The 21,944-nt window shown below is 35.0% G+C and overlaps 1 long non-coding RNA gene and 1 pseudogene across 1 annotated transcript; both read right to left on the bottom strand.

The window, feature by feature from the left end:
- Positions 1-560: 560 nt before the first annotated feature.
- On the bottom strand, positions 561-9,615 carry LOC139197554 (uncharacterized; annotated as a pseudogene).
- A 7,867-nt stretch (positions 9,616-17,482) lies between these two features.
- LOC139197555 (uncharacterized) lies at positions 17,483-21,501 on the bottom strand. Its single transcript, XR_011583035.1, has 5 exons — positions 20,925-21,501; positions 20,615-20,669; positions 19,300-19,626; positions 19,100-19,144; positions 17,483-17,764 (listed from the first exon to the last, which is right to left on the bottom strand). It is a non-coding gene; the product is annotated as an uncharacterized lncRNA (long non-coding RNA).
- Between the last annotated feature and the right edge of the window lie 443 nt (positions 21,502-21,944).

The raw sequence follows: 21,944 nt of genomic DNA on the forward strand, positions 1-21,944 counted from the left end.
TACAGTTTACCAAACGCTCATCTGTTTTATTTTACAGTTGATTATTCTTCAAGCATAGCTGAAGCAATTTTTTTTTTTAAAAAAGCACAACAATCCCAAAATGGCCCTAAGTTCTATTGAGCGACTTTTGTCCATTTTAGTTTTTGTAATTTTTTTTTCTTAAAAGGGGAACAGTTAGTGACTTTGCCACAGCAGCCCCCTTTCGGGACCGAGGCATTTCAGCCACCCCTGGCCACCATCGTGTGATTCATCAATGCCAGAAATCAAACCAGGACATGCCATGTGAAATACAGGCCCATAATTCGTCTCCAATCACTGTACCCCCCTTGGTGGTTTAGTTTTGTCATTTTATGTACTCGTTGCTTTTGTTATCAGCTTGTTGCTTTTGCTGTCTTGAAACAAAGAAATAATCGCAAGCGCACAAAATTACAAATGAAGAGTGTGAAACATAAGTAAGACATTGGGGGGTAAAACAAGAACATAACAAAACATGTGCTCGAAATGTCTTGGTGTCGAAAATTTGAGTTAACATTCACCAGAACTGAAATTTGCATCAGAAATAATAAAAAATTCGACTTCACAATAGTCGTATGTACCGTTCTTGTTAAAAATGTACCAGGAACGAAAACAACGGGATTAGGGTAAGAAGTGCGAGCACAAACTATTATACATGTACTGCCACTCGTCGACACTAACGAGTAATGACCAGCAGAAAGGGTGCAACTTTTTTCTACATACAAAACCTCACAACATACAGATTACAACTATGTGCACACCCTTTCTCACAAAAATTAAAATTAGAGGGAAAGGAAAAAAAGAATAATCAAATTGATCAACTATTTCCAAACTTCCTAATCCGTAAAAATCAAATTCGACTATTAAATCCTCGCAACCATTGTTATGTTCGAACTATCTGTGGCTTCTGGTGGGGGCTTTACATACTTCCCTATTGCTTTCTGGTGAGTCCGCCTTTTTATTCTTTCTATTTTTTCCTTAGGGCTGGTTTGGTATTGCTGTGCTTTGAAAAAAAGCTGTTGTGAGAATAAGCGGCTGTGCTGTGAGAATAAGCGGCTGTGAAATAAAGCCAGTAGAGTGTTTGGTAAACTTTTTTGTGAAAGTATTTTTGGAAAAAAAAGCAGGATGATAGTGTGTCTTTTCATTAAAGGAGCACTGTAGCTCTGTGTGCTTTGAAAAAACTGGCTTTTTTTCAAAGCAGCAAATAGCAGCTTCAGCTTTTCCTTTGATTTTCAGCTTATTCTCACAGCAGCTTCCAAAATAAGCCATTTTTTTTCAGTTTACCAAACACAAAAATGACCCTCAGCTTTTTTTCACAGTGGCTTTTTTTAAAATCACCTCAATCCCAAACGGGACCTTACTTTTCTGCTTCCTCTTTGCTTTCTGCTTATGCCGTAAATGTCTCTCTTTTTCATACATACCTTGCCAGAAGACCTCGCCTGTTAATGGCCACAACCATCGCCTTGTGGGGTGCTCAAGATCTGATTCCTCAGCCAAGTCTTCGTCCATGCTCTTTAGGGTGGAGTATGAGAACCATTTGATGCACATATGACCCTTCCTGCTCTTAAACCTATGCTGTTCCTGCATCACACCAGTCTCATGGTGCACATATACCATCCGCCTCGCACTGTGGTACGCCCAAACATTTATGAGTAACTCAAGAAGCCGTGAATAGCAACGTTTGTCCTACAATTTGCAGATGCACACGTGAAATACAATAACCCCAGGCAAAAATTTTATCAATCGAAGAAAAATGATAAAAGCGGAAGCAAATTACTTTTGACAAACTCAAGTAACAGCAGCCACTTGAATGGTGTTCATCATACATTTGTGCATCCATTGCATCGACAAACATTCTGCACACCCAACAGTTCATATTAAAATTTAAAGAATAGCTTTCACAGTAGATTGTATGGTAGAGCATTTATGTACATACACAAAGTGCAATATTTCTTACCTAGAAAACATTACAAACTCTAGGAAGGACTTCGTTGGCAAAGCCCAGCTATGCATAACAGACCATGTGTCCCCATCCACTGGCATGCGTGGTATAAATTCCAAATCGTACTTTACGCCATACATCCTTTTAAGAGCCTCCGAAAAAGCAAACCTTCAATTACCATGTGGAAAAAATGAGGTCAAAAGATCCTCTAACTTACATTTGAGAGAGAGAAAGGGAAGGTTCTGACAAGAATCAACTAAAGCATCACCAGTCTTACTTGCAATTTCCAGCATTTATACTATCACAGAATGACCAAAAATCTTGTTTCAGAGGATTTCGTGGATCATTATCCATGCGTGCCCAAAAGTAGAGTGCGTCTCCATGCCTTCGTGTTTGAATAGCTTCTAACAATGCATTTTCAGCTATTCCAGATAAGAAACCTGTCCCAAATCCCATTCCCTATGTTAGATACAAAGGATCCTATATAAACAAAGAAAACGCAGAAAGATGAAAGGAATTCATTGCTTTGTTTAGTCATTTTTCATTTAGAGACAGATCTCCAAGAATACCCCAAAAATGGAATACCTAGGCACATGCTGCTTAATTTGAGTTATCAGAAGATCGAGAACGTTTATCATACAACTTCTTTGTCGTCACTTTCTTTCTTTGTGGATTTTATTTTAAAGTGACAGGACTCATGCAACATTTGTAAGGGAAAGTAACAACATTTAGCATTTGCATGACAAGATGAAGTATACATTGTTGCAACACTTTTATTCCTTAAAAAACAGAATGAGAGTAAGAAAGCCATTTTTACCTCTCACACACTCCTCTCAATTTTCGGCCGTCAGATGGAAGGAATTGAAGAAGATCAATAGACAAAAACTAACAAGGGTGTGTGGGAAGTAAAAATAGGTGTGTGAATGGCACTATCTTTAAGAAAACATGTTTCAAATCTTGCTAGATGGCTAAGATACTGTTATTATGTGATACCTCTTCTACCCTGAAAAGGCAAAAACGAAAAGGAATATGAAAGCTAGAGCTTTTACTGGTTCCAAGGTTTGTTGACAGGCCCAATGAGGCCTTCCTACATGCCACGAATATAAACTGATATGCTCCACTATGCAACTTCCAACAAGATCAACAGGTTAAGACAAAGATGCAGATATGGGTTTTTTCAGGTACTCGGAAGTTTGTTGAAATCATTTGTACAAATGTGAGGCATAATGAATACATAAACATGAGAGAGAGAGAGAGAGAGAGAGAGAGAGAGAGAAATCCAATACCTTCCTTGCTGTTATTCTCCATGACTGAAACCCTATCCATGCATTCTTATGTATACGGTCAATTTGGTTTGCAATGGCAAAGAATGCTCCATATTCACCAAGTACATCTCGATAATAAGGGTTATTAAGAAGTGGAAGACGAGAAGGTGCTTCAACATCATCAGCCCTAGGTCTTCGACCTTTAGTGGACTACAAGAATTTAGTTTATGCAACAGTCAGAGGAAAAACTACAAGAATCCCTAATAAATTGACAGCGAAAAAACTGAAAAAAAAGTGGCAACACAAATTGTGTAGTTTTTCAAATCAATGTGTTTCGGGCAGAACAATTGTATGGATGCATGCATATAATGTTCAACTAAGTCTATAAAATGAATACAAGAAGACACAACAAATTGGAGAACTTACCAGCCCAAGTCCACGATAAAGAGATGTAATGTGTAAGAAGGGCCAGGTTCCCTCCCCAGTGTAAGGTTCATATATACACAACGGTTGGCCTGTCCTTTCAAGCTCCCCTTCATCCCTTTCATGCAAATCATTCCTGGAGCGATCAGTCCTTTTGGCATTTCGATACACTTCCTCCCATGTTCCATGGGATTGATCACTTCTATCCTTTAACTGCACAAAATTTTAAATTGTGGGTATATATAACTGGACAAAGCTCCAATAGAAAAATAAAGGAGGCCCATGAATTGGTTCAATACATAAGGGAAAATAAATAATTTACTGCACACAACGGCCCTTACCATTTCTTCCTCTCTTCTTCTCTTGGTACTATCCATCTGAATGTATTTTTCTTCCTCCCATACACTATATATAAATGAATAATTGATTGCAGTGGTGCCATTCAACCTCTCCTCTCGAGTACGGTTATAATCCTCCTCAAAATCATCCAAAAATGCATGACTTCTCAAATTTCTATCTGAATATGTTGAATTTGATACTGCTTCAATTAAGTGCCATTGCCATTTTTCTTTCAATTTGGGAGGGATTTTTGCAACAGCCCTGGGTGGTGCAACTTCTGATGGGAGAATGAGAACATTTTCAAGAAGCAAAGCATATCCTTCGACAGTTTCAGACACCATCAAGTTTTTGCCAGTACCTCTCCCTATTGAGGCAATGTTGCGAGCTAGCGGTGATAACTTTCCTTTTGAAATAACTTGCACCAGGATTTGCGAAAGGACCCTGATATTTTCCTTTGGGAAAAGGTAGCCATTCACTCTATCATCAACCTGATTGTTAATGCCAATACAGTTAGTAGTCCTCTTCCAAAACAAAATTTTGCAACAATTAACAATCCAAAATTCAACAAGAAGGAATCATTATATGGCAACACGTTTTATGCCCCACATTTCAGTAAATCCGTCATTAGATTCTACATGCCCTAATTCTACAGTTCCAGATAAGCTTAGCCACTTAACACTAAAATATACGACATAGTGGATTCTAATGTTCTACATGCCCTAATTCTACAGTTCCAGATAAGCTTAGCCACTTAACACTAAGATATATGAAATAGTGGATTCTAATATTAAAACTACATACAATCTAACAAGACCTTTCCTCGAGGTCCGAGTCCATTGGTTGAAAGAATGCTCACTCAAAGGAGAGACTTTAACGATATAACGGGACTTTTGCCCTTGTTTAGTTTTGTATGCCAGATAGGGGACAAATTTCTGAGACTTTAAGAGCACCATGTCGAAGGGGACAATGTGTCCAAGAAAAAGAAAAAAATCAAGAGGATGTTGACCTAGTTGAGTGGAAAAAAGATAAATACAGATTAATGTATGATGAGCATAGAAATATTAACAGTGAAAAGGATCTGTGTTGAACACCATCCCAAGCACTTGTTCCTGATTTAAGTTTCAGTTGAACTTAAACTCAAGGTTATGAATAAAACAACAACAGCCAAGCCTTATCCCACTAAGTGGGGTCGGCTGTATGAATCCTAAAATGCCACTGCGCTCGGTTTTGCACCAAGTCTTCCATTATAATTTTTTCATTAAGATATGAACTTTGATCATTTTCCAAGACCTACGAGTCTGTATAGTCAAGAAAAAAAGTATTAAGAAACATACATATTTCCTGATCATGGAGAGATCTGGGGCAACTATTGGTTTCTCAAGGCACATGGCTTTGATTAAAATGTCTGGAAATGATTGCTCTTCAAGGAAGGATCCATATATCACAACATCAGATATATTTAGAACGCTGTCTGCATCCATATCAACAGCTACATGCTTCACAATGCCACTCGGGTACTTCAAATTGTGGGCAATGGCCTAAGACCGCATCAACCAATAAGAAGCATACATAACATATCGTCAAGCTTACTATAAAGAAATATATCCATCCCCACACAATTTGAAGCAGAGTTCAGTTACACACCTCAACAACCGAACTATAGTTACTTGTTGAGTCTCCACTCAAAACAATGATTTTGAGATGAGAATAAGAATTGTTAACCCATGAGGAATCCTCCAGAAGCGGTAATACAGCTTGTAGAACAATGGAATGCTCCAGCCACAAGCCCCCATACAAAAATTGGCTTCCCACAATTGTAACTACAACGTCTTCAGACTCAAAACCCATCTTGGTACGCAGATTATTTTTGTCTGAAGCCAATAAAGAATCTTCCTTGCATGCTTCAGCAGGAGAACCCGGAATAACAAAAAAGTTTCCAGCATCAAATACCGAGTAAATCATCTGTGTGAGTAAAGAAACCAATCAAACTTCTGGAAATTAGGACAATTTTAAAACCAATGATAGCATGGGTTTCAAGTCAGAGTCATAATTGTCTAACACTATCACATCTACTATTTTCAAATGATTGGTTTTATTGGATGATGGTTACCACTCAACGTTCAGTGCTTGTTTAATGGTACCGATTCCCTTACTGATAAGACATCTGACCTCAATATAGTGAATGTTATATGGAGTCCAGCTTCACTTATTTTAGTAAATTCTTCACTTCCCTTGATATTATGCAAAATGATAAGACATATCCCAAGTATAGGAGGATTACACTCCACCCCTTTTTAGTACAAGTCTGTTAACAGCAGTCTTTGGTAGATGATTTGTAATATCTCAAAACCTTGAGGGTGCGGAATGTGATTCCTCCTTTTCCTTCTCCCCTACAGTAATTTGAAGAGCTATGGCCTTTGCAGTTCAAGTCCAAACTATGGCAACATAATGGCAAGCAACTACCAAACAGAGGACCATAGAGGACCATGAAGGAGACCAAATGAACACAGTAAATCACTCATTTAATGCGTATGATATCGTGATAGAAGAACCATGGAGGAGTCTAGACACAACCTTTTCATGTGTATGATCTTGTGATAGAATGATAATCAACAATATAACAAGTGTTATAAAATCACACTGGTCAGATAAATCTTACCAGCAGAAAATGATTTGGGAAGACAACAACTGTAGATCGGTTGAAGAGTCTTTTCCAATCATTTAAAAGTTCAGTCTGCCTATTTGAAGAGTACTTTCTTGATCGAGCAGCAAGTGCTTGTTCATGTATAGTCCATATTATAGGTAAAGACTTGAAAGGCTCCTGCAAAAAACTGTGACAAGTAAAATCATTCACGTTGTTTGATAGAGAAGTTTCTGAAGGGAAGAACACCAAAGCAACAACTACATTTAAGTACACACAAAAGCAAATGGCAGTCTCAAAAGAAAGCAACATGTTCAAGTGACGTTGATAATTAGGAAGTCAATCATAAATTTTAAAGTAACTAAATGATATATCTTACCAAGAAAAGATGCCCTTTGCTTCAAGAGAGTTCACAAGTATGCCGTTATAACTGCAAGATACATATGTTTTGATCAGATTCAACCATCACTAGATCCCATTAACTGAACCATGGCCAGTAACGTTGGCTTATTAAACAATAAGTAAACAAAATCAACCAAAGTGGATGTAACATCCAGTCACAAAGTAACATAATTTCCCAGGAAATTAAACTGATGTTACATATCCTCACAACGGGAAACTAGTAATTCATTCAAACAAAATAGAATCATGGTGTGAGAGCATCTCCAATGGTGCTAGCTTCTTTTTTCCCCCTATTTTAGCTAGTCAGTCAAGTCCAATAGTATTTTAGCGTTGAATATTTAAGTGTTATTTCATAAAAATTAAAAATCATTTTAATAGACAAATATCCAGATATGGAAGACCCGGTAGAAGTCTAGAAGCAGCGAACCATCTTCTTTGGTCAAACTCTCTCTGGTCCATCCTCAACTTCTCCTCCCTCTCTCATTTCCTTTCCCTTCTCCCACTTTCAATTGATTTCGCTTCAAAAGGATCTATATCCAAACATTAATCATCCTTTTGTATCTATCTTTCTTAATTTCCAAATCTTACGGCTACCAAATCCATTTCCAGATCTAATTGTACCAAAACCATCGTCCTCCACCGTCCATGCCGTCGACGACTGAATATTCGTGTAGTCTCCTTGAGTTTCATACACTTCTCGTCGTTGTGCAGAAAACAGCTGGTGTGCAAGCGTACAATGAAACAACATTAAAAATTTAAAATAAGTTTAGCTAGCCTTGAATTTCTCTCTCCTCCTCGCGACATCTAGCGAGCAACTGTTCAAAAAACTAAATTTTCTGCCAAGATAGCTAGCCTGTTGGACTTCATTTTTTCTTAGTTTGGCTACATTTTCTGCTAAAGTAGCTAAAAAGCTTCATTTAGCTAGCACCGCTGGAGATGCTCTGAGCATGGGCTTTGGTCCCAATGAAGCATATAAATACTAATACTAACTCAGCTTCAGAAGTAAATAGGATTAAGGATGTAGCATACAAACGATAAGAAAAGAAAAATATGAGTATTATACGAACATGAAAGGCTCATGTAAAGAACTCATGCTCATATTTCTCTAATGCTCCAAATGAGGTCAAACAAACAAAACATAAGTGCTAGTTGAAGTGAGAAGATATTCTACATTGTTGCATTGAAACGAAATTGTAATAAGTCCACAATATGTCAGTCTACATTAAGCATGAAGACATACTTTAGCCAGTCTACATTAAGCTCTGGCTGGTCACTGGTTTGGATAATGGTGACCGGAACTCCTAGTGCTCTCCAAATGTCATGCACAGGACCATCTTCAATTGAATAAACCTGCGGCAGTATAAACAACATGACACAAAAAACCATCACATACAAAAGCATTAAACTGCCATATAATCTTCAATAAACACAGAATTTATTGTAGATACTTATAGTGCAAAGACTACTCGTAATCCATGAGACATGCATGTCCCTGGTGACAAACTAAATTTGGAGTTAAATCTTTCAAAAAGCATCCATGTCAAATTACCGAAAGTGTGTATCCAATCTCCTGCAATGCAGCTGCAACAGTCACCATCAGTAACTGTTGCGAATCAACCGACAGATCGGCAAAAACCTTCAGGTAATAAAAGAACGAAAGCAGAAGGCCAACAAACGAAAACAAATCAGTAAAGAAACAGAGTAAGCAAGCACAACGTCATATGAAATCCAATATGTCAACACATCCCAGCATGCAATACATTCCAAGTACAAGAAGCCAAACTCAAAACACTGATCCAAAACGAAACACAACATCTGGAAATCATTGAAAGTTGTCGAAAAAATCGAATACTTACGAGTGCAAGCTAAGGTTTTCTGTACCCAAAACGTTGCTGCCGTGTCCAGTTGAAAGCAGGAGAGAGACTAGCCTCTCTAGCTTCCTTCTGAAATTTCTCCAAAAGCTTTGAAGGCTCAAATCTAATGTCTTCCCCAAAATCCAACAACCCCAACTCCTTCAAGAACCTCAAATTCTCCGACCTCAATCCCACATTCTTCATCAAATCCCCTGACTTTTCGTCTTCAACCACCGAACCAGGCAAGTACATTTGGAACAGCACCACAAAGAACAGAAACACAGCCACAGTGCAAATCCATTGGAAGTAATCCAGCCTCTTCAGGAGCAGAAACCTTGAAAACTTCGATCTGGGTCTCAGCAAAAATGGGCTTCTGCCGTTCGATGAAGACCGCAGAAGTGGGTCCCTCTTCAATGGGACCCCACTTTCCAACGAACCCATTTCAGCTAGCTTCTCGTTCCCATGGATTCACACTGAAAAAGCTTCAATCTTTACACCATCACATAAAAAATCAGAGCTTATTTCTTTAACCAGGTCAAAAATCGAAAACCCACCAAAGCTTTTTATGCCAATTAAAGAACCCACAGAGCTTTTTTTCTGGAAATCGAAAAACCCAGAAAGTTTTATCAGTCGTTTACAGATAGGTATCGATGTCTATCGGGGTTTCAGATAAGCGTTGTCGATCAAAGGAATCTTGTGAAGTAAGTACAAAGAGAGGTCAGAGATTTTTGCGTAGGCTGAAGTAGTAGTGAAGGTGAGAAATTCGTGTTTGATATTTACGTGACTTTGAAAAGAGAAATTTTATTATTTTTTTTTTATTTTTTATTTTTTGTGATCTAAGAAAAGGATTGCTGTCCTTGCCGCCGCGTGAACTATAAATTCGGGCCAAAATATGATTTAGGTGATTCTCTGTCTGTACGTTCCTTTTTTATTTTTCTTTTTTCATATGTCGAAAATTACAAAATATCCCTAAGTTTTCTAAGATGTGTCCTAAGTATTTTATTTACTTATTTTCTAAATGGTTCCAAATTGATTAAATATATTTTTAAAATATATGATTCCAATTTTATATCAAAGATAGCATTTTAGTATCGCAAATTTGATTCAAAATATGATTTAATAAAAAGAGATTTAATTTGTACACGACAAGATTATTGTTCTTGCCGAGTGATTTATAATTATGAGTCAAATAAATGATAGTATTTTTTATACTTCATATTTTTTTTAACAAATGATAATATCTATATTAAGAAGGTAAGAGAGTAGGCTAAGCCTTACAATGAGTTTGCCATAATAATGTGTTCAACTTCGTCTTTAGTGAAAATCAAATCTAAAACCTCTCACTTATAAGTGAAGAGAAATACTACTAGACCGTAGTACTAAGAACTAGTTTAGCAATGCCGTATTATGAGGCTAGTTTGTACTGCATATTTACAAGATTCTATTAATTCACGAGTCAATTTAAAATATATGATTACAATTTAATATAAAAGATAGCATTTTAGTACTATAAATTTTGGCCAAAATCTGATTTAATATAAAGAGATTTAATTAGTCCACAACACGATTATTATCCTTGCAGAGTGATTTATAAATTTACGAATCAATTTAATAAAAAGGATTAATTAGTACACCACACGATTATTGTCCTTGCCGAGTGATCTATATATTAACGAATCAAATTTAATATAAAAGATTAATTAGTACATCACATGATTTTTGTCCTTGCCGAGTGATCTATAAATTCAGGTCAAAATCTAATTTAATATAAAGATATTTAATTAGTACACAACACAACTATTGTCCTTGTCGAGGGATGTATAAATTCACTGAATCAATTTAATAAAAGGATTTGAACCTCGTCAGTGGCTAGCTTAACATCTAATCTAACAAAATCTCTATCTTCTCTCTATGTGCCCACCCCCTCTCTTTGGCCTCTATGATTGTTCAGTAAATTATGCCTACAACACGTTATCAGCCCGTTCTTGACGCTGCGCTAAAGAGAGTTTGTTATTCAATCAAGGGAGTATTACGTTTTAATCATTCATTTTATGATTAATTTATTATTTTATTGAATTGATCTACATGTTATTGATTCAATTTAATTTTTTTGTGTTGAACATGATACAATGCATTGGAGATGCAATTATGGCCTTCCGAGAATGATCTTTTACAAATTCAAAGGCTCAGTTGTTTTCTACCAATCAGGTTCTTTTAAAATAAATTAAGATATTTGAAATGACCTTAAAGTATGAAAACATTTTCCATGATGCATGAACCCCCTCGTATATTTATATTTTCCTTTCAATTATATATATTGCATATGTGTTCATATATTTTGTCAATTTATATATATGTGTGTGTATATATATATATACATATATATTTGTTTATGCAATACGCAATTATGCTATGTGGAATTTGTGAGTTAAAGTTTCAAAATTAATTTAGAAGCAATTAGAGTTTTTTTACCCTAGAATTCGAAAAAAAAAATATGGGATTTTTTTGCAATCGCACCACCGCTAACACTGAGTCGTGTTAGTTAACCTGCAGCCATGCCATCGCCTTGGGATGACGTCGTTTGATGCCATGGACCTCTGCAACAGCCTTTTGGGCTTTGCTGCATGCACTGGACAGCCAGGGCAAAAGCCTGGTTTGGGTTTATGAAACAGGCATGAAGCCCTAGCCCACTCCAGCACAGCCCGAAGCTCTGTTGGGCTTGTCCCTGAGCCCTAGGGCCATCACCAGCATGCCTGAAGCTTGTTGAGCTCGCCTTTTGCCCCGGCCCGCCTGTAACAGCTTCTATGGCTACTGGGCTCACCATGTCACGACCCAACCATAAAGCTAGCTTTGCATAGGCTTTGGAATGCCTCAACCCAAGCTAGCGAATGCTGGGCTTGCTAGCGCTCCAGCCCAAGACCACAACAAGCCAGCCCTTGCAACTGGGCTTGCCCAAAAACGGCCCATGGCCTACATCCATGATTAGGCTGCCCCGCAGCAACCTGTGGCCCACTATACCCTTTTAGGCCCTGCCCTACACACGGCACCCAAGCCCACGGAGATTGGGCTATTTTTTTTAATCCAATGCTATTTTTTTTGGTATTCTCTATAATTTTAACCCGAATGTTATTAGTATTTTTTCTTCTACGATCAAACCTGAATGGTTACGATCTATTGAATTAATTAAAGTGACCAGCATTTCATTAATTTGATAATTAATCCAAAATTATTGACCTGAAGTTCACTTTTTGGTAATTAAAGATTCAATAAATTATTTTGTTTCTTTGAACCATTGACTCACTTTCGTAGTCTCGAAGCACTCACACTTGAGTTCCTGAAGCAACCCAAATCCACTACACTTAGTTGTATATTATATTCTGTGTTCTTACAGGTACTTCCTCTTATGAACTAAAAGTTCATAACCAAACTTGAACCTGTAGTTTCGAATTTAGTACCTTTGAAACCCGAAGTTTTCATAAAACAATACACCCATGAAAACCCGATGTTTTTCATGTAAACCGTGTCTTAGAACCCCGAATGTTCTAACTTTGATGCTTATGGATATCTTATTTTCGTAGCACTAATCACAATCTTGTTCCTTCCATTCAGTGGATTGTCAAACCGTAACAAGTTCAATTTCACTTATTTGGACGTTTCTTGACAGAAACCACTTTATGTGGGTATAAGACGTGAATATTCACTTGACTATCAAGAATCTGACAAACCATTAAGGCTAACAATGACATGAAAGAGCTGAATAAGCCTCCGCCATGATCTTCACTTGAAGACTTATGCCCGAAGTATTACAAACGGAAATACCTCTTAAACGAGGATACCATGGCTCTTTGGCTCACTTCTACGACCCGTTTAATCATGAACGACATTAACTACAACACACCATGATTACGTCTATGAATGAGTATGATTCTGAAGTTTATAAATCCGATCAAATTTTGACTGGAGAATACTCTCTAGTCCTTCCTTATTTTTAACTTGCTCCTGAAGCAACACCATAGAGAGCGGAAGTTTACCAAATTCTTCAATCTGATTACTACCACACTTGTGAGAGAAAGGTACCCCAACAATTCGGCTGGGAGGTACCGAACAATATACACCCAGTTCGGCTGGAGTCTATCAAATGGTGGTGCCCTGCAGGGATGCACTGAAGGGCATCCTCTGCTTTGGCAAAGATGCACCGAACGGTAATGTGTAAATCCTAACATATCTAGGATATCCTTATAGGATTCTACCATATCTCTTAGACTATATATTATCATATTAGAGTTGTAATCCTATTAGGGTAAGAAATTAATCTTCCCTACTACTATAAATAAAGGCACAATGGGGTGAAATAAAACACACCTCACAATTACACATCTCTCTCTTCTCTCTATGTGCCGCACCCCTTCTTTCTAGCCTCTATGATTGTTCAGTAAATTATGTCTACAACAATCATTTTTTTTTATAAATTTATTATTATTATGGAGAAAGGAAATGTTCGAAATTATTACAATAATTTAAGGAATGAAATTTTCAAACCCAGAAAGGAGACCCAACACCCTATCCCTTAGAGCAGTTCCACCATGGGAAAGGCCTCCCCAGGCAATACACTATGCTATCCACCCAGTAAACAGTAACTGCCCTTAATGAACAGTAACCGCTTTTTGCATCTCCACCGTTACACTTCAATAGCCCTGGCAATAGGCAATAAAATATTAGTATGTTTTTTATTTATAATTAATATTATATTATTTACTTTGTATAAATTAATATTATATTATTAATTATATTAATATTATAATTAATATTATATCTTTCTGCTTCTTCCTTCTCTGCAGATTTCCTTCTTCCTTCTTCTCTGCAGATTTGGTTCTGCTTCTTCTTCAATTATGTGTCTTCTTCTTCACTTCCTTTTTCCTTATTTGTTTGTTTATCGGAAAACTTCTTCTTCAATTATGCATCTTCTGCGACAACCATCTCTGAGGAAGTCACGACGCCGACTCCGGGAAAGCCCACGATGCCGACTTGGCCTTTAAAGACGACGGAGCTTCCAAGGACGATCGAGGTCGAGTAGTTGTAAGGTTGAGACCCATAAATGCAGAGGAGATGATGGCTGACGTCGCCCTGCGTCACATGACCTTCAAGCTCTTGGGCTGGCAACTCCTGCCAGACCTCTCCCTCGGGCCTGCCCTGTTTGAGAGCCAGTCCATTGGGCAATAACCCACGGTGGAACTGCTCTTATAAGTGGAATTATTTTCACACCGTTTGAGTTTCTTTTATTTATTTAATTCTAACTCGCATTCCAAATTCCGGTTTTGTACCTACCACGGGTATGGGGTATGACACACATGCATTTGAGGTTATCATTAGTTTTGTCCTTGCCGAATGATCTATTAACACGAATCAATTTAATATAAAGCATTAATTAGTATATAAAGGATTATTGTCTTTACTAAGTGATCTATAAATTCGGGCCAAAATCTAACTTAATATAAAGAGATTTAATTAGATTGTCTTTGTCAAGTGATTTATAAATTCACAAGTCAATTTAATATAAAGGATAGCATTTTTGTACTGCAAATTTGGACCAAAACCTGATTTAATATAAAGAGATTTAATTAGTACATGACACAATTATTGTTCTTGCCGAGTGATCTATATTTGAAATTATAATTTGTTTTTGTTAGAGATAAGAAACTTCACATGGATCAAAAGGTTTTTAATTTGTTTAATTGGCATTATTTGAGGTTATAATTTGTTTGATAAGGTTTGTACTTTGCACACATCATCAAGTTAATAATTTAAGATTTTTCTTTATGTCATGCTTATTTTGATTTATCATTACTTTTTGTCGTTTGTAAAAAGTTTTACATTTATGTATTAGTAAACCGTGGTACTATTCATACATTTTTTTTTTATCTTTTATATATTTCTTTCAATTTTTAGATGTCAGATTAAATGAATTGAAAACGATCAAAGAAAGAATTAAATGAGTATGCATGAAAGATAAAAAGATGTATGTGGATAACATCATCCTTATTAAATATAAAATACAAATGTTAAAAATGTGGTTTGAAATGAATGAGGATCCTCTACGGATCCTCTTTGTGAGGATCCCGGGGATCCTCAAAACTTGTCCGTTCATTATACATCGTGAGGTCAAAAATCATTTTAAATACTTTTATTTAAAATAAAATATGAATAATACTTGATGAAAACTGACCGTATAATGTACGATGAACGGACACAATTTAAAGATTCCTAGGATCCTCATAAAGAGAATCCATTGAACTCAAAATCTTTTGAGCATAACTGTTTCTCTTTATTTATATTTATTTAAGTAATAATGTAGATAGAAGTATGAGCATATAGGATAGACAAACGTTTAAAGTTTATATTGACACGATAAATCCAATTCCAGCAAGAAGAAAAAAAAGGAGGTTTTGTTTGAGTAGGCAATATTATCTACACTAAGAAAAAAAGAAGATAGGCTTAGCCTCACAATGTGCTAACAAAAATGTAATTTAAATTCGTCTTTGGCAAGAATTGAACATAAGACCTCTCACTTACAAATGAAGAAGAATATCACCACACCGTAGTACTAAGTGGCAAAATGAGGTAATTTTTACATATCCTTTTTTAGTTTTCACACACTTCCTTATCTTTTACCCTCAAAATCAATAAACGTTTGTGGAGAATTTGGAAGTCTCGGAATCGCTTAGTATTTGAAAAGAAAAATGTGGAGCCAATGGAGTCCATGATGCTACGGAAGAAACAATGGTATGAGTTTGAGGAATTCTAAGGGAGGGTACCATATGTAGATGGGGTGCAGCGGCAAGAGATTGCCCAGGTTAGTTATCCTCTTCCTAAAAGTTGGGTACGCCCATCATTTCGTACAATCAAAGTGAATGTTGATGGAGGTTCAAGGCGTCGGGTTGTGGTGGATATGGATGGGGGGTAAGAGATTATGCAGGTATCTTTCAATGGGTAGGAGGCGATGGAGACCTGTCATATTAATCTAGTTTAATGGTGGAGGCAGAAGCAATACGAGCGGCAGTGTTGGCTAGTATTGATAAGAGCTTTGAGGTTGTTCAGATAAAGTCGGACTCCAAATATCTAGTGGATATGCTTAACTGGAAAACTCAACTTGATGTTGTGATTGAAGGCATCCTCTTTGATGTTCAGTGGTTGAAATAGTAGTTGAAGTCAGTAGAATTTATCTTCGCTCCTCGTGTTTGCAACAAGGCAGCGCATCTAGTGACTTCTTTTATTACCCGAGAAAGGGGCTTTCATAATTGGAATGGTCTTGAGCCATAATGGCTATTTAATACTTTGACTTTGGATGTAAACATTTCCATTTGAATATAATAAAATTTCTTTCTTTTGAAAAAAAAAAAGAATAATGTACAAAAAAATAAGTATGCTAGGGACTAAAAATGGTGTATCTTCTTAGAAGGAGAAAAAAAAGGTGATTTTTTTTTTTAATGCAAGTTTTATTGCTTATATAAAGAATAGAATTTGCAAATGACATTTTAACGCAGTGACGAAAAGTAATTATGCATGTGCACCTGGATGTGGATTTAATTCTCACCAATCTCCCTTCTCTCCAACAAACTCACAATTTAACTTACTAAAGTTATCCTTGATAAAAAAAATACATAAAATAAAAATAGAAAATTACAAAATTATTTTAAGTAACTTAATCGCAATAAAATAAATAATTCATAAGAGTGCGAGGTGACGCTTCCGAGCCAACAAACAGTTTGAAGAATGGAATTGGTATAATACTTTCTAATTTTCATTTGCTTGTCGTATTGTTATTATAAAAATAATTATAATTATGTAAAGAGCAGAGTGTGCTTAATATTAGCAAAGCTGCTATTTTAGACAGTAACTAGAAAATGTGATCCATGCATTGCTGCGGGAAGTACTCCTGCGTTGCTGCAGGATTGAAAATTTTATGACATGTTATGGTTAAAACATATAAAAGATCATGTATTCAATGATTGTGGACCTAATAATCATGCACTCAACATTGAACACCTAAATGTCATTAAACCAAAGTAAACTTTCATTTAACTAAGTTCTTAGTACTTCAGTTAAATCTCAAGTTAAAAAAAAGTTGTTCAATTTGACTAACAGTTGCAGACAGGTGTACAACAACACTAATCCTGTAAGTCAAATATGAAAAATGTTCAAAAGAATGTAAAAGCTCAAAGTATTCCTAACATCAGTAGATTAACAATGAAGAAACAAAATTCATTTAAGTTTATATTACTTGTCGGTTGGCAATTCAGCATGGGAAAAAATGGAAGAAAAAAATATTGTTAAAATATCCGGTGAATTTATATTTAGTATAACATGAATGTGCATGTGCATAGTAAATACTAAGCAAGAATGTGCACAGTAACTATCAATTAACCATTTTAATTAACACTTTTAAAAAAAATTGTTTTAAGGTATAAAAAAAATCTGACACAAAGAATAAGACACTGAATATTATTAAAAAAAAAAATCTATATACCATACAGACACAATGAGTGAAAATAAATACCATTGACAATACAAAATCAAGCAATGTCTAAAGATGACAATCAGATCCTAGATAGTGTTTCTTACAGAAAGTAGAAACGTTAGATTATATGCATTGAAACAATTAACAAATTTTCAATGGGCAATACTAAATGTTTATTACTTAAGATCATTAAATAATGATTGCTCACCTTTTCATCAACCAGTATACAATGCAGACCTATATATTTATCAGTCATTTATGGAATTCTCGCTCTCCACATTCTACACAGGCAGACTTTAATTTTTACAACCTTTTTATACGGTTGTAACTGATTGATATGTGTTGGAATTGCGTCTTCCATTCAAGCTACTGAAATTAAATACAAATTTTGTAAATTGCAAACAGTCATTACATAAAGTTTAAAATAAACGTTGGAACAACCAACAATTTATCAAACAGAAATTTCATAATACTATTGATTTTGAACACAGATAAAAATAAATAGATAAATAAAATATCAAATTTAGTCTAGTCAGTTTATATTCAATTTATTACTGTATTTACGCTGACTATGAAATAATCATCATGAAATGAAAAACACAGATACAAAGCTTGTATCACAATTAAAATACTGTGACAAAGAGAAACTTGAAAATCATCTTACCCAAGCACTTTTCCAAAACTAAGAAAAAAATTTAAAAACATTGATACAGAGCTTGTATCACAATTGAAATATTGTGAGAACAAGAAATTCATTAGTTATAGCCTAAACCAAACTATTACTGTATCTAAAAAAGCTAAAAACAACTACAAGTGTCTAGTTTTATGACAACTCCTAAAGTTATCATATTAAACTGCCACAACAACATACTAATACACTTCACATGGAAATTTATATGTTATGTAACAATATCATATCAAATAATTTGTAAAGATTAGAAATGAATTGTAAAAAACAGATGTTATTTCACACGTATTAAAATGATGTACATATTTTTTAGTGAATCAGCATAAAAAGCGTATAAAAATTAATCTAATTTGTTAATTTTCAACAATTGGAGAGATAAAAGAAAGAATTGTTAGTTTCTGCTCTAACTATATTTGTAAGTATAATAAGTTTTCAGATCACTTCTCTTCTATTTTTAATCAATGAATAACGAGTTTTATTTTCCAATATATTTTCCACCTCCATTTCTTTAACTAAGAAAAAGAAAATATTAAAAAGCCATACAACATGCCATTTAGTCAACAACTCAAAATAAAATGTCCCCTAATATCCCCAAGTGAGTAGCTTTCTGCAAATCCTTGCATCTCTTTGCAGTCTCCTTTTGCTCCTTTTTTTTTCACTGTATTATGTTGCAAGCAAAATTTAACCCTAGAATTAAGTTAGTAAGTTTTCAACACAGAACAAAAACAAACCGAACACACACAAATGTCATGTTTACAGTCCCTTCTTCCTTCCTTCCTGCCATCCTTTAGTTCCCACCCTCCCTATTCATTCCTGCATTTCCAAACTCCTAAATTTTTCCTATTTTCTCCAAAACCTGCCATATCTCTCTCACAACTCAAAGTCTAAATGATCACTTAAAAATGCACAAAATTACAATTAAATTAACAATACAATGCCCTAAACGATATTTAAAAGCACAATCCACTAAAACCAAGGATAAATTCAACACCCTAAATAAGTGCAAGTATTCATACCTCAATTGAATTTCCAGCTTAAATTTCACGCTGAAAAACTGTGACCTACAAAACCAAATTACCTTTATCAACATAAAAAGAATCAATTTAAGAAAGCAAATACAATGTAGAAAAATAACATTCAATTCAGCTATATTTAGATTATATGAAGGTCCATTCAAACAACCATAAAGAAAAAAATGAAAATTTGAACAACCAACCTTTTTCAAAAACTACTGGTTGCACCCTTTTAATGTAAGATCTCACATCGACCAACGGGGAGGTGGTGACGTGCTCTATATGTACATACTCCCCTCCCTATAGCACGAGGCCTTTTGGGAACTCACTGGCTTCGAGTTCCATCAAAACTCCTAAGTTAAGCGAGTTTGGGCGAGAGCAATCCTAGGATGGGTGACCCCTGGGAAGTTCTCGTTTGAGGTCCCAGAAACAAATCCGTGAGGGAATGGTAAGCTCAGAGCAGAAAATTTCGTGCTACGGCGGAGCCGAGCTGAGATGTGACATCTAATCTTTGATTGATCCGGTAAGAACTAAATTAATTTGAAATGAAAAGAAACCCCATTACTTAAATCAACCCAGAATGTAAAACCAATACAGAACAAATGAATCTAATTTGTTAATTTTAAAAAACTGGGGAGATAAAACAAAGAATTGTTAGTTTCTCCTATAACTAAATAACTATGTTATTTCATTATTAACTGGGATCCATCCATTTCATTAAAATTAACAAAATCAGTAATTTCACACTTTGGCAACAAATTAGTAAATTGGACTCAAGCTTATCAGTTCTGATCCAAGTAATAATTAAAGATTTATCAGTTATAGGCTAAATCAAACTAAGACTGTATCTCAAGAAGTGAAAGATAATTAGCTATGCCTAGTTTTATCTCAACACTTTATATTACATCCAATTTAACTATTACAACAATATAGTGACACACTTGACATAAAAATTTGTATACCATATAAAATTAGTAAATCAAGTAATTTGAAAAAAAAAAATAGAAATGCATCATAAAAAGTAAAAATCTCATACGTATTAAAATGATTAACAAATTCTTAGTCAATCAGTAGCTTATTAAAACTCATGGCTGAAAAAATAAGAAGAGAGAGAGGGAGAAATGAAACATTACCATCTAGTCTCTTAACTGTGCAAAACTGAAAATTCACATTGTTAACAACCATACTTGAAACCAATGAATAAAAAATTAATAAAACTTCATACAGAGTAATAGTTAAAAAATTTGGAAGACCCACATATAAATCATTTAGCTATAAACAGTATCCAGAAATGTGAAGAAAAAAAAAATCAGAGATGCACTAACACCACAATTCATGATCGTTATCCAAAATCTCCAAAGTAAACATACAATCAAATAGACACCTCTCTATTTTTCATCTCTCCCCCTGTTATTTAGTATTATGATAGGGTTTATGATAAGCAATGCTTTTGCTAAAATTTAATAATAATAAACATCACAGTAGAAGTTTAACATGAGAGAAAGAGTCGATCTCTACCTTTGATATGTTGATCATACCATTCCCCTGCATACTTGATCTCTTTTAAGCCCACCTATTGGGAAAAAAATAAACACAGAACTTGTAACACTATTTAAACAAAATGAGATTTCTCAATCAGAGAAAGCTTCAATTTCAAGTAATTTATCTTGCTAACAATGCAATATTGGAACTTGCATCTGGTTGAAAGAAGTAAGGTGAATTGATAAAACAAAAAGAAACTAAAAACAGAATCTATACAGATTGGTTTAAAAGCAGCAATCAATTGGCAATGAAAAATTCATACTGAAATCTCACCTTGTGACATTACCTTATATATGTTCACTTCCTATTTTTCATCAGACCAGTTCTCGTTCTCTAGCTCTTGAGTTTAATTTTTCTTTCGACTCACTATGTAGATGGGTTCAACCTCCTTTTGTTTTTCCTAGATTTTTTTTCACTGAAATACAAACCTATGTGAGTGCTTAAAAACCTGCATTGGTTATGGATATTAACAGTTGCATAATATATACACCCGCAACATTAGAGCAGATGAGGAACAGTTGGTATCATCAATAGTACTTGTCATCAACATGAACTTATCATCCAAAGCGGTATTAAATTTCTTTAATTCTTCATCATCTATGATATAAATGAATAATACATCTCAAAAGAATGAAAAAAAAAATATACACAAAATATAGTCAACGTTGCTTTGTAATTTCATATCAAAAGGGCATCAAAAGTTGGTTGATTCATTTGTGAACTAAATTAAAAACAAACTTAAACGTTAATTTACTGATGAAGAGGTTGATTATTCGATGATAAACTACACATGCACGCATTGTGTATTTAAGGTGAGCAATTTCAAGATTTGATATCTGAGGCACCTGGAACCGTACATACGAAAGGGGGAAAAAAAGATAGCCACTGCTTCCTGAAAATAAAAAAGAACCAAATCATATATACCCACACTAAAAATCCAAACACAAGCACTACTCCAAAAAATAATTATCACAATTTTTTTTTTACAGAAAATAGATCCGCAAACGAAACACTACCCAAATAAATTCTAAATTTTGTTCAACAAAAGATTTAAGAGGAGGAACATAAATTATATACCTTAATCAGAAAGAGCTTGCAACGTTTCCTGAAATAAAAAACAACCAAATCATACACCCAAACTAAAAATCCAAACACATAAACGATGAACACTTCTCCCTGGAAATAAAAAAAAAAACAACCAAATAACACACCCACACTAAAAACCCAAACAGACAAAGGAAACCCTAAAAATTAATCATCTCTATTGTCCTTTTTTTTTTGTATTTTTATAATAAAAAAATTGAAT

The sequence above is a fragment of the Malus domestica genome, chromosome 07 (genome assembly GCF_042453785.1).
Source record: "Malus domestica chromosome 07, GDT2T_hap1".
NCBI lineage: Eukaryota > Viridiplantae > Streptophyta > Magnoliopsida > Rosales > Rosaceae > Malus > Malus domestica.